Here is a 13,126-nt window from a genome sequence, read left to right as displayed (position 1 = left end):
CAGCTCCACATAATGTCTGTATCTGCTTTTCTTTAGGGTTTCTTGTACTGTGCATCTGCAGTCAACCTGGTTTGTTCCTAAGCTTTACCAATATTCAGTACTCACCAAGACACTAGGTACATGTATAGAATAATTTAACATTTATGTTTATTAGAAATGGGTTATCTTTTTTCTTTTCAAAGCTAATGCTTTCAGAAACAAAGAAATACACTTCTTGAATGCTCCCTTGGTTTTTGCCACCTACTCAGCAACGCTTTCATCTCTGTCATGGAGAGACTCAGCAGGTGCAGCAAGCAGCAAATGCTGCCATTCTTGGATGTGGACTCAGAGCAGATAGGGAAGAGGAAGACAGACTGGGAGCGATCTGTCACCCACATATTTCCAAAATCATGAAATCAAAGTGCTTTTTGTTGAAAGCTTTGTTGACCTTTAAAGATCACTTAATCCACCCCCACCCCACGTTGTAGGACAGGATTTATTAATTCTTAATGTGAGAATTCCCATAAGTTATGGTTCCCATAAGTAAAACCAACCCAACCATATATGTGGCAGAGAGAACACGAAGCATAGGTAAACACATCCAAACAGTACACTCTGCAGTTTTCTGAGCCAAGAGAGGATGAAAACCACCTCTTGCTCAGAGGTATCAGAAAGGCTGTTCGACAAAGTAAGAAGAACAGAAAGCTGGTAGCTTGTGCAGTCACCAACAGGTTACCAGAACTCATAGAGAATATCAGTTGGGTAAGGACCACATAAAAGTATTAAATAAATAAGAAAACATCTGATGAAAAACACATGACCTGTAAAGGGACCCCCACCTTAACTGCAGTACACATAAATAAATTCTTATGTCAGATACTTTGTGCATAAAAAGCCAGAACGTTAAAATGTGCTGTGCTCCAAGGCTCAAAAGGAACAGCAGAGCCACAACAATCACTATCTTCTTGCTGCAGCTCCAACAGTGGTAAGGTTACCTCATGAAATATTGGTAACATTTCTGAGTCTTTGAACTGAATCCATCAAGCACTGGTATTTTTAGAAGCCTTGTGCAGACACACAGAAACTTGTCTGTGAGTTTCAGTGTTCCCTTGCTGATGCATGTAATTGCTCTATATGTTGCACTGTAGGGTGGGAATGATTTAAGAGCTACATTTTCTTTATTCTGGAACTAGTGTTCGAAATGGTCAGCAAGACATTCCACTCACTTCAGCAAAGTACCAAAGGCGCAAGTATTGACATAGAGGGAATCACCGGCAAATAGTTCTGGCATCTCTGATTAAAGTCTTTGCAAACTGAATTTATTCTGCCTTTATGATAATGATCAGATCTTTTAATCCATTTCTGAATGCATTGGAAAATGTTGATGAATAGAAAAGTTTGAACTAGAACAGTGTATGGACAAACTTGCAGTGTTGAGTAAAAGTTTTCTTGCTGCCATACTATCATGAATTAGAGCAGGGGTCCTCAAACTATGGCCCGCTGATGTTACCCAACGCTCAGGTTATGCCTCTGTATCAGCTGCTCTAGTCTCTTGAACAGGTGTCCCTCACAACAAGAAAATTCCTGTATTTTAGTTTCCGATGTTGTCCAGTGACAACTCAAAAGTTAGTTGAGTTTTGCTAACATCTGCAGCAAAGCTGGAGTGAATAAGCTGAAAATAAGAGCTGCTCTGTACCTCTTACAGATCACATCAGTCTTTGGATGAGGCTTTTACATTCTTTATCCTTTGTACATGGTCAGAGGGCCATGGATGACTGACTGCATGTAAATACAGCAGGGAAATTTAAGAAAGTTTTTCTGCATCTTCTCTGAGGTGTGAATAGTGGCTCCTCATTGAAGTTGGTCAGACTTTAAGAAAGCTTAAATACCACTGCCACATCAAACCAAGTGCGAATACCTTAGCTTTTCCATGTGGATGTTAATGCCTGAAACTTCCAGCAGCAACACCCGTATGTTTCTGTCATGCTTCCTCATGACCTCAAAAAAAGGAATAGTCAAAGATGGACAAAGAAAACACTAAATAAAAATCTGTATGAATAAATTCTATAACGTGTAGGGTTTGTGATGTTCCAGCAATAGTTCTTGCAGAAGCTTATGAATTTGATTCAGGGAGCAGCTTACAACCGACTTAAATGTACACAATGGAGTCCTTCCATCCAGACTTGGTAGAAATTCTTCCATGTACTTAATGTGCCCTTTAGTTCTGAGATTTTATTTATTTTAAAACAGCATCACTTCTAATAAGTGCTAAAAGATACAAACTGCTGCATCTGAAATTACAGGTAGGGTAAAGGCTATCAGAAGCCCACTGAACACATCAGCCGCAATGCAATGCTGCTATTACGTTGTACTTCAGTGTAATTGACCTTGAATTACCTTTTAGAAATACAGTGAAATCCATTCCTCTACAAATGGATTTCCCAAGATCTATGCATCATTATAGTTTAATAATGTATGGAAAGTAGAGGAGTTACTCGAGCACAACCACCAAAGTTGATACTACTGCCTCACAAAGTAAATATATACTTGCTTTTGATTTAGAATTTGTGCTGCATTCAGTGTTCAAGTTGACACTTCTCTATAGTGTTTAATGTAAAAGTTAAGTTTAAAAAACAATTGTATGTCTCTTCACATGTTTTTATTTTCTTTTCTCATTCCAGAAAAGCAGAAATTACTATTTTGAAAACTTCAGTACCAGCTGGGTTCTCCGTTAGCCCAATAGAACTTCCTTACACTTCTCATTATTAAGACAGAGCCTACTCCCATTTAAGGTGAGTGGTACATCCCATGGTAAATGCCCAACAGCATCCCTGAGAGATGGAAACACAGAGATACTAGTTCTGCAAAATTTCACATCAAGACACACAAGTCAAGTTAGATTCTGAGTTGAACTAAAGATACATAAAAGTATGCAAATATATATTGTTCCCAGAGAAAGAGGACTTTTGATGCAGCAATGGGCCTGAGGGGAAAAGCTGCTGCTGCTGCTAGAGACGTGCTATAAGGCATGTTACAATAGTAGCTGAAATCCTGAAGGCTCAGGTCCTGAACGCCTTCATTTATGCAAAGACAAGTGCTTTTCTCTACCCCTCAGTCTGCATTATATTCTTAAGTGTCCCCATGCTGTCAGTTCACTGGAACTGATGAGGAATATTTAAAGAGGTTTTTTATGTTGTGTAACATACTTTCAAATATTTCTCCAATACACTTTTCAGAAGGAGGCCTGTGAGGAGTAGTCTTCGATTCAGAATACTAATGTCACAATATTTAAGGTACTTAATTAAATATTGGAGTTAGAATACATAACCACATTGCCCATCTGATTTGGAACAGATGCTTGAATCTAGATCTCCCACAGTGGTGCAAGTGGATGCACCTGAACAAACAGGTGTTCTAGATTATATCTATCACTTTTTTTGGTAACTCTTCTTTCTTCCCACACACTCCTATTGATTTTCTCTCCAAAGCATAACAAAAAAAAAATTTGGAAACTGGGTATTTCCTAGCTAGCACTCTTGCCCCTACATTGGTGAAAGATTTTTCTTATAACTTCTTCTAACTTCTGTCTGTGGTAGTCTAAGCAAAGGGAATTGGAACTTTGTTTCCCTGGTGTTTTTCCAGCAAGCGTAAAGAAAGTTTTCCTGGCTCCATATTAGTCAGAAAAAATAACCTGATACATAACTTTACTCCCATCTCCCTTTGACCCTGGCAACAAGTACCTTCCCAGTTTTCTTACTTATTTCCTCTGATTAATATCTGAGACATTGTTTACAATGTTGAATAGATATTATCATCACCAAAGATTCGATGATTCCTATGTTCTTGAGAGCTAATGTTTGCAAACATACTTCACACAACAGTATGAACAAATCTGACTGAAAATCATTACAAGAATATCCTTAAACTGCTATAAACCATCATCACCACCAACTACCTAGGCCAGACCAAACCAACACAGCAAAAACCCCCACCAAATCACCACAACCTAAAATCCAAGCTTAAGCACAATTTTGTTGCGTTTAACACCTTTGGAGGGGGATAAGGCATCAGACTTGCAAATGATAAAACTTTCTATCAGTGGTCATGCAGCAGTAACTATTAAGGTGGAAAATAAAGTTTCCAAAGGAGGTATAATAAGATACAGTAGCTAATGTTTTCAGACATGAAGACCCCAAGCCACGCTACTCATACACAAGCATTTCCAGAAATGCTTAACAACAAAACCATAAAACAAGGGCATCTCTGCTCTGAGTTTAGTTCTTCAAATCTCCAGTATCTAACTCCTAAGTTCATATGATATTAGGTCATTAAACATTAACACACATGAGTTTCAAAACTAGAAGTGATGCCATAGCCTACAGGTTTTCTGCTTGATGTGCTCAGGAATGCTTAGCAGGGCTGAGCAACTCAGCAGACTTCTCACATCTAAGCACCTCTGACATGCATTTATAAGACACACCTTTGACTTCTTTTTCCTGCCTGCTATATAGTTTGGATATAGCCTCTGCTCCAGTGGTAGTTCCTTACATTTCAGTAATTTATCCAGTGATTGCTTAACGCAGAACAAACAAAAAGTGCTCAGCACAGTTGAAATGCAGGATTTCCTTCTTCATGATGGATGACCCAAACGCTTCCTTACAGACTCATTCTCCAGTTTCTTATGTCCCTCTGGCCTACTGAACATCACAGAAAGTAAACAGCTTCCAACATACCTGCAGGTTACTAAAGCTGAAAAGCTGTCCATTGCCTGAGAGGCAGAATATCCCTCTGGGCTAAGGGAGGCAGATGCTTGCAGCTCATACAGGTGAGGAAAAGAAGTGAACTTAGATCTTTGAGACCCCCGATGACTCTTTCACCACTGCTTCATCAGTGGTAATGGGACAGGGGAGGAGAACATTCTTTGTAAGCTGCTCCTCCCCCTGAAGTGAAATTTAATTAACTAATGAATTAATTAAGGAACAGCTGTTTCCTTTTGGAAGAGCTTGTTTGCAAAAGAGAATTCAAGGCAGAGAAATCCCCAAACAGAATAAGTTGCTCCCTGGTATTGGCAAAATAGCACCAAAGCCCCAGACAGAGCAGGGTGTGATTTAAATCTGTGTCCTCAGTGAATCACTTTGGTTATCTCAGGAAACACCCCATTCTGAGATGCCTGACTTGCCTAGAATATTTGCAGAGGGGTCACAAAACTCTCAGGTTCAGCTCAGATGCCAATGCCAGTTCTGTTTCAAAACCCCAGTCTGTAGGTTCACACTAAAACCTAAATTACTTCAAAATACAAACTGATTCTAATGCAGACTGTGCTCTTAAATCAAAGAAGCAAAACACCTACAAAAGATGTATAGAAACTTTTCTTATATCCCAGACTGCTAACATGGACCAGAGACATTTAAAAATCCATTTCTAATTCAAAGACCTTAATAGGTGATATATTTCTCAGAAGTACTGACTACCAGTCACTTAATACAAAAAAGCTTTGCTGCTTAGACAGATCAGAAACCTTTTTAAAGGGAAACTTGAGCCTTATGCAAGTATTTTCCACAAATGTGTAGAAACACGTTTTGCATTCACAGATTTTACGTAAATTCAGGGTGGAATTAGGCTCCAAAAAAGCAATTTCTTGTGAAGCAGAGACAGAAAGTGGCTAATAACAGCTCAAATAAGAAGTACTTTCTTGTGGAAAACATAGAATACCCATTCTCACATACATGAATAAATCACATGACTTTTTGTAAAGCTTATGGAAAACAGATTCAGTAGTGACAATTACCTTCATGTAATACAAATGACTTTTTATTTAAACTTGCTGCTGCTCTTTTAAAAGGATATAGTTTTAAGTGTTTACTGTATATTTTCCTCTTTCTTTGAATTCACTCAATTGTATTATCCAGTCTATCAAAGGAATTCATTTAAATCAAATATAGAAGTCAGCATTTAGTTTGACAAGTGTCAGTTTTACTTTCTTATCTCTTAGCCTAGCTTCAATGCATCTCTAAACACATAAGCAAATCCTTTATTCTTCACACACAGTAGTTTGAATTTCTATTATCTCTGTATTTGAATCAACATTCTTCAATATTACCATCCTTGGAATGTTATTTTTTAAAAATCCATTTTAGTCAGCATTTAATGGATAATACATATATATATTGAAATTCACATCATATAATTAAACATTCAATTTGATGTTTCAGGATAGCAACTTTTTCACATAAAATATTTACACTAAATAAAACATATTTACAGTATATTGGTTACACAATAGACACACAATGCACTATACTCGTGACACTGTACTATACTCATATTTGCACTAATAAAAGACATTTACACTAAAATCAATTGGATGCAGTAAATCTGAAAAATGAGACATTTTTTATGAGCAGATCTGTAACACTGGATGCCAAATCAGAAAACATATGGGGCTGCTTCTAAAGTACATTTTTGTGAATTATCTTTGAACCGGCAGATACCTCCTAAAACCAAACTTTATACTTTTCCCAAGTTGCAGCTCTGAATTGAAATCAGCAGAGGTTTGGGCTGAGAAACGACTGCAGGATTGTTATATTTAGCCTGTTGATAGGGATTTTACTTGGTGGTTAAGACTACCATAACCTTAAAGAAAAGAATGACAGATATATTACAGTCTACCCTTGAGGTTTGTTCCAGTTTTCCTCCCTTATTTGATTGAGCATGCCTTTTCTGGCCATCTGTGTGTTCCGTAGAAAGATTTCACTGTTATTGAAGAAAAATGTAAGTAAATTCAGTGGGAAGGTTTCCTTGGAGGGTAGGAGAATGAGTGAAATCACTGCTTGTGATTTTACCCTGGAGACAGATTCTTGTTAAAGTTTTAATAACATGGTGAATTTATTTGCTAACTTTTTGATTTTCAAAGGTGAATTTTGGTCTTGGAAGTACTATTTACTAGGAAGCTATTCAGTTAGCTTCTCTTTTCCTTGCTTCTTTTCACATGAATGATTAGTTTAAAGATACCTTATGAATTTAGCCTTATGGTCGGGGAGGACTTACGCCCTTATTGTGAGGCCATAGATGATATTATATATGGGGCCACGCCATATACATGGCTATTTTGATCAGTATTCTCTCTGCAAATCAAATACCACTGATACATTTTGTTTCAGTTTTGTGTTTCAAAAGAAAATAGGTTAGCTTTTCTAGGTAAAGCAATCTGTCCCTATGAAGTTTTCCCTCATGTTAAATTGTTTTGTTCAGGGAAATGAAAAAAGGATTTTCTATGACATTATTTTTGCCCCTGCCACTCTTCCAAAAACAATTCTTAAATAAAAAGCAAAGCCAATATTGGATTAGTTTGATGTTTGCTTAAGGAGAATCTCCAATGTTGGAAAAAAGCTGAGTAAGTTAGGAACTGAAATCCCATCACCTTTCAATGGGATTTAAGCTTCTAGGTGAGGAAGTTGCTTTGGAGGTTTTTATGACCTGCAGAGAAAAAAATGTCAGCGCAATTTTCAAAATGAGCAAATAATTGGCCAGAGTGTTCCTGGTTTTATGAAAGATTGTTCTATGGGCAAAAGCTTAATGACTTTACTTCTTCCTTCATCTTTCTGCTACCAAAGCAGTTTTCTCTCCTTGCTGAGAGCACACATTTCTGTTCTGGGAGGAAGATCCCTGAAGGAAAGCTCTATTATCAAACCTTTTCAAACGAGCTTGCAGAGTGGGACCAACACAGCAAGGGAAGACAAGTACTTTCCAGAAAAAGAGCTGGCTGTGGGCATAACCTCTAGCTATGTGGGAAACGTATTTTCTTTTCTCTTGGTATAGTGTCTTCCACCGCGAGGACTGAGACAATACAGCTCTGTATCTCCTCTCATAGTTTACTCCAGTAGCATGAAATAACAGAACCCAGGATAAATCAATAAGGTTTTTTGTTGTGGTGGGTTTTTTTTCGAGGCAAAGTGAAATTTAAGTCAAATAACTTTGCCTTGACATACATAAGGGCACAGGAAACAACATGAATCCAGATAGCAGAATGCCCAAGCCCAGCTGTTGATTTCTCTAATCTGGATACAAAAATCCCTCATAAAATTCCCTTATCAGCATTAGGCTGTGATGTTAGAAACAGAGGTAATTGTCTCAATGCTGACAAGTTGCCTTTCTTGTTTACTTTTCCTGTGCTTTCAGGGGGAAAGGGTGATAAGCAGATTCTATCTTGTTCTTTTCAGACTACCACAGAAAGAGGCTGGGATTAAGACCCTTGGAGAGAAAATCTATTAGAAATTCACTGTATGCTCTACTTTAGATAATGCAGGAGTTTGGATTGTTACACTCATTTCTTCCTGAATCTTTCGTAACCTGGAGATAACATAATACCAACTCAATCAAAAGTTTAAAAAGACACATCATAATGAAAAGTGTGAATCTTGGTATTAGAGCTCATCAGAAATATTTATTTATTTCAGATTCCAATTTGTTTCAGGGATTCAAATCTGAAAAGATCTTTCTAAGAAATCAAGAACTATTTTCCTCTAATTTTTAAGCAGATTAATTGTTTAGGAAGAAAGGTAAGGCAATAATGCTTCCTCTTCAAACTTTAATTTGGATTCATTATCTGCCTGGAGACAGAATATACTCAAAGAATAAGTTATTATTTAGCATTGGCCTGGCTGGCAGAATTTGATCTGTGTAAAAGCTTTATTACGATCATTTCCACATTAACAATAACAGGTCTTTGTCATGGTATTCTTTCAAGTTAGATATGGCCATCAGCCAACAGAGTCCCGTTATCACCAAAACTTTGCTATGACCCCAGAGTGGTTGACTAGTCTTGTGTCTAGTCTCAATCAGCAGTCAATAATGATCTACATTCATTAACCCCAGATATGGCATTGTGTTAAGTAAGGCTGTTAATTTAAAGGTGATCTAAAATTGCAAGTTTGCAGTGTGAAAAGGTTTCATGCATAAATTTTTCTTCCCTGCGTGGAGGAAAAGCTGTTTCACTTCTCACCTCTGCCCAGCAGATAAAGTCTGGCTAAAAATTTCTTATTACCACCTAGAGGCCACAGCATATGATCTGCCGAAAATATCTGCATCGTTTGAGAGTAAAGGGAAGTAGAAGAGTCTTTTTAGGAGGTTATTCTGGACTGAAGTCCCAGCACAACCCGAATATAAGTTGATTATGAAAGTAAAAGTGTTTTGAGGAGATTTTATAGTGTGACCTGAGCTGTAAGGTATGCAAGTGGAGTTAGTCTGACTGCATGGAGGAGGTAAGTATCTCTGTGAGGTATCGTGAGGCAGTGAGGACAGACCTTTTGGAGCTGAGAATGCTTTTCTTTCATTCTTGAATTTCATAACTCTTTGTTACTCTTGAAATGGCTGTTTCCTTATAGTGGTTTGAATTAAAATTGATTTCAAGATGGCTGATTCAGATCAATACATTCCATATTATTAAACTGTTTTTAAGTGCATGGGAGTCTGGCCTGTTTCGGAAGGACTGAGCACACCAGCACAATCCATCAGTGTTCCCAGGGGTGAAAACTGCTGTTGTGATCCAGGGCCCTTCCAGGATTTTCCTGGCCTCACGACAGACCAGTGTGAAGCTAAATCGTATGAAAGTAACCATCCCCCTTTGCTTCTTGTGGCACGTGTCACCGGAATTGGGAATCAAACCTCTTAACACCAATGTAGTATTAGGAAGCAAGCACTCCTTTATTGCAGTGCTGGGTGCTCAGTGGCATCTCCACAAATCAAGCACACCTGTGTAGATTTCACCGTTACATTTATACACAAAATTACAAGGTTGTATGCTCCCAGTTACAATGATTGGCTATTAATTTGCATATAGTTATAAAATCTGCTGTGTCATGCTCTTCTGTTACTATGCTTGCACAGGGGAAGGGTCTTCACCTGGGCAAGGGTCTTCTTGACCTGTGGGTGGGTTTTTTTAGTATTATAATGAAGGTAGTTCACTTCAAGACACCTTAAAAGTAAGATTTGTTGCCAAGTTGGCTGGCTAGATATCTGTCTTGCCAAGTTGTCCAATAACTCTTTCTATACACAATAGAACCTGGGTTCTCTGGTTATGGTCTAGATAGTAAGATTATTATGGTCTATAGAATAGGGACTTCAAGTAAAACAGTCTCGGATAACAAGCAGCACAGCAACTCATACATCATTGGGTACTAAGTGCTAGCCTAATTCTAACATGGAGGTTAACTCCTTAAAATCAAGATGCTCCTATAGCTAACTGTTTCACAAACACAAAACATAGAAAGATTCAGTAAAACTTTTAAGACAATTTGCAACAACCCCACAAGACTTTCACCCCAGTCCCCCTCTGATGATCCTCCATCCACCAGCTCCTGCAGAGCCCCAGGGCATGTGGACACATACCGTCTGTTGCCAGAGGAGCCATGGGCAGCAGCGCAGGGTGCAGTCTCGCTACACAGCTGCTTTGGATGACACGTTGGGACAGGACCCTGCAGCACGTTGGCTCCCCGCGTGGCTGAGCCTGACCAGGTGTAGCTGCACTCCCAGCTCCAAGGATTAAAGGCAGCTGCGGGGGCATCACTGGGAGAGCCACGCTTCAAGCACCCCGGCAAATAAAACTTCTGCCTCTCCCTATCACTGCCACTGTGGACCCTTCTTGCCCCCATCACCCTGTTTGTGGAGACTGGCCCAGAGACGCTTCTAGTGTAGGCAGAAAACCGCAATGCAGACATTTCTGAAATATGTTTCCTATGTTCTGGGCTGGGTTTGGCTTCCCCCCTGCCTCCTTTCCCTCCCATCTGGCACTGACAAGCAGTGATGGGTACAGTCTGTCCTCCTGCACCCAGAAACAAGCTGTGCTCCACAGCACACTTCCCAGGCGGCAGCCCCACTGCCTCGTTAGTCACAGCCGGGGCTGACGGCATGGAGGAATGAGTCGCAATGGGAGTGCTCCCTCAGCCGTGACAGCCCTGACCTTCATGGGATTTGTCTCTGATTCTCCTCAGGTGGTACAAGATCACCGTCTTCCTGGAGGTAGATGCGTAACGATGATGGTCCTGCCACAAAGAGGTCATCCCTGAGGGTTACATGGCTCAGGTCCTCAGGGAAAAGCTATGAGAAGCTATGGAGACTGTGCTCAACCTACAGAGGTGGTGGAGGTCACCTGTCCTTGGAGGCAGCACTGCGAATGTCGGTCTCGGGGAGGGCTGATCCCATAGCGGGCTGAAAAATGATCTCAGATGCAAATCATTCAGCCAAAAATCAAAAGTTTGTCTTCCTTTTTTCATCTATCCACTCTACAGCCTACATACAAATTCCTATTCAAATATCATTAAAGCTCAAATATTGAATTATTCAGTGCAAGTAGCTTTGTGAAACACAAACTTCATGGCTGATTACATATTGCCTACCCCTGACTCATATAAAGAATTTAACTCCGTGAGTTTATGTACCAAATCACACATGAAACTGAGTTTCGTATGCCACATCATAAAAACAGTGTTAAAATGTTTTTTCTCCACTTTCCACACGCAGTAAAGTGAGAAAATAAATGAAAGTTTAGTACTATGTAACAAAGTTTTAAATAATATTGGGAAGGAAAACATTTAGAAGCAGTTATAAGACAGCACTGAAAATCATGTCGAGACTATCTGGTGGGCAAAAACAACCAAAGAATATAAATGGTGCCTTTAGGGAGGGAAAATGTGTTCTTACAAGGAAAAGCACTCAAGTTATCTGAATTTCCAAACAATATAGTCATGCACACACAGAGAGAAAAAAGTACTTCCCTAATAAAAATCTATGATACAGTGTAAAAGAAAGACAAAGAGCCGTTTCTCAAAGCTCCTGCAGAAATGTACATTTAAAAATATTCAAATTAAATCAACTGTAGTGACTTTATATTATTATGGTATGCAAAACTAAATGTATCCTTCTACATGCTATCACTGTGTCCTTAACTTGATTACAGCGGATTAAATATTTGTGTGGGGCAGCCAAACTTTGTTTTATTTCTTTTACATTGAGTTCAGAGTATACCTACGTGAACCAGAGCTTAGCAGAGTTACAGAGCTGTAAATCAAAAGATAAGCACCCACTACACCCTTTATCTAGATTATGTACAGTCTTCTATGAACCACCACCACCAGCAAACTTTTATTTTATTCTATTTGGATTTCTACTGCCACCCAAAAACTGTAAGGCAGTATCTGCTAGATTCCAGATACTATATATGAAAGCAGAACATACTCCATTTTATTATGCACTCCTGTCCTAGAGTTACTTTTTATTTCTACAGCTGTTTCCTAGTCCATTGAAATACTACAGGTGTAATTAATTCTTGACACAGTACCAGTATAATTAAAGTATTTCCTGTCAGGTAAATTTGACATTATTGATCCATACCTTATCTCAGTGCATATTCAACTGCAAGACCTAGATTTGTTAATTTATAGAGTAGATCTCCCTTCTCATAACTGATTATAAAATACACATACATGTCTTCTCATAATATACACCAGATCATTGTATTGGAATGTGGATCTAGTGACCGACAGCTAGCAAGCAGCATCCTGTTTTATACAGACACGTATATTCTTCAAGTAGGTATTTAATATCCTACTTAGTCAGTGATGCTTCTAAGTCGTGTTCTAATTAGTCAGCCATTATTTTATTGGAAAATAACTTGCCTGCTAAGCAAGAGACAGAATTGCCAGTATTCACTGTCCTGCAGTTACGAAGTGTTAACGCTACTTTAACAACATCCATTTTTCTTTTATTACCTAACTGGAAACAATGAAAATGACCCAAGAAGAAAATAACTTGGTATGTAATTCACACAACAACTTAGAAATGATGTGAACTCTAAAAAGGTGCAGTTCAGTGTAAGGAATTTTGAGTGCTTCTGAGGACCTCCTCCACAAGTCCCTGAGGCTCACAAGATCAGTCTCAGAGGTCCACACCAAAACCTGTAGGCCACCCAAAAAGCTGAGTCCCATGCTGTTGGGCAATGTCCAAAGAGTATTGGCTAGGTCAGCTCACAAACAGTTTGTGTCACACAGGGTGTTAAACACAGTCCAACAAACATCTCTGGTCCAGTAATGTCTACAGAACATACAGGATTCTACGCCAGACAAAAAGCAGACAGACCAAGCTTTGTCAACTT

Source organism: Falco peregrinus, chromosome 4 (genome assembly GCF_023634155.1).
Source record: "Falco peregrinus isolate bFalPer1 chromosome 4, bFalPer1.pri, whole genome shotgun sequence".
NCBI classification, from domain to species: domain Eukaryota; kingdom Metazoa; phylum Chordata; class Aves; order Falconiformes; family Falconidae; genus Falco; species Falco peregrinus.
Note: the sequence above shows the minus strand (reverse complement) of the source record.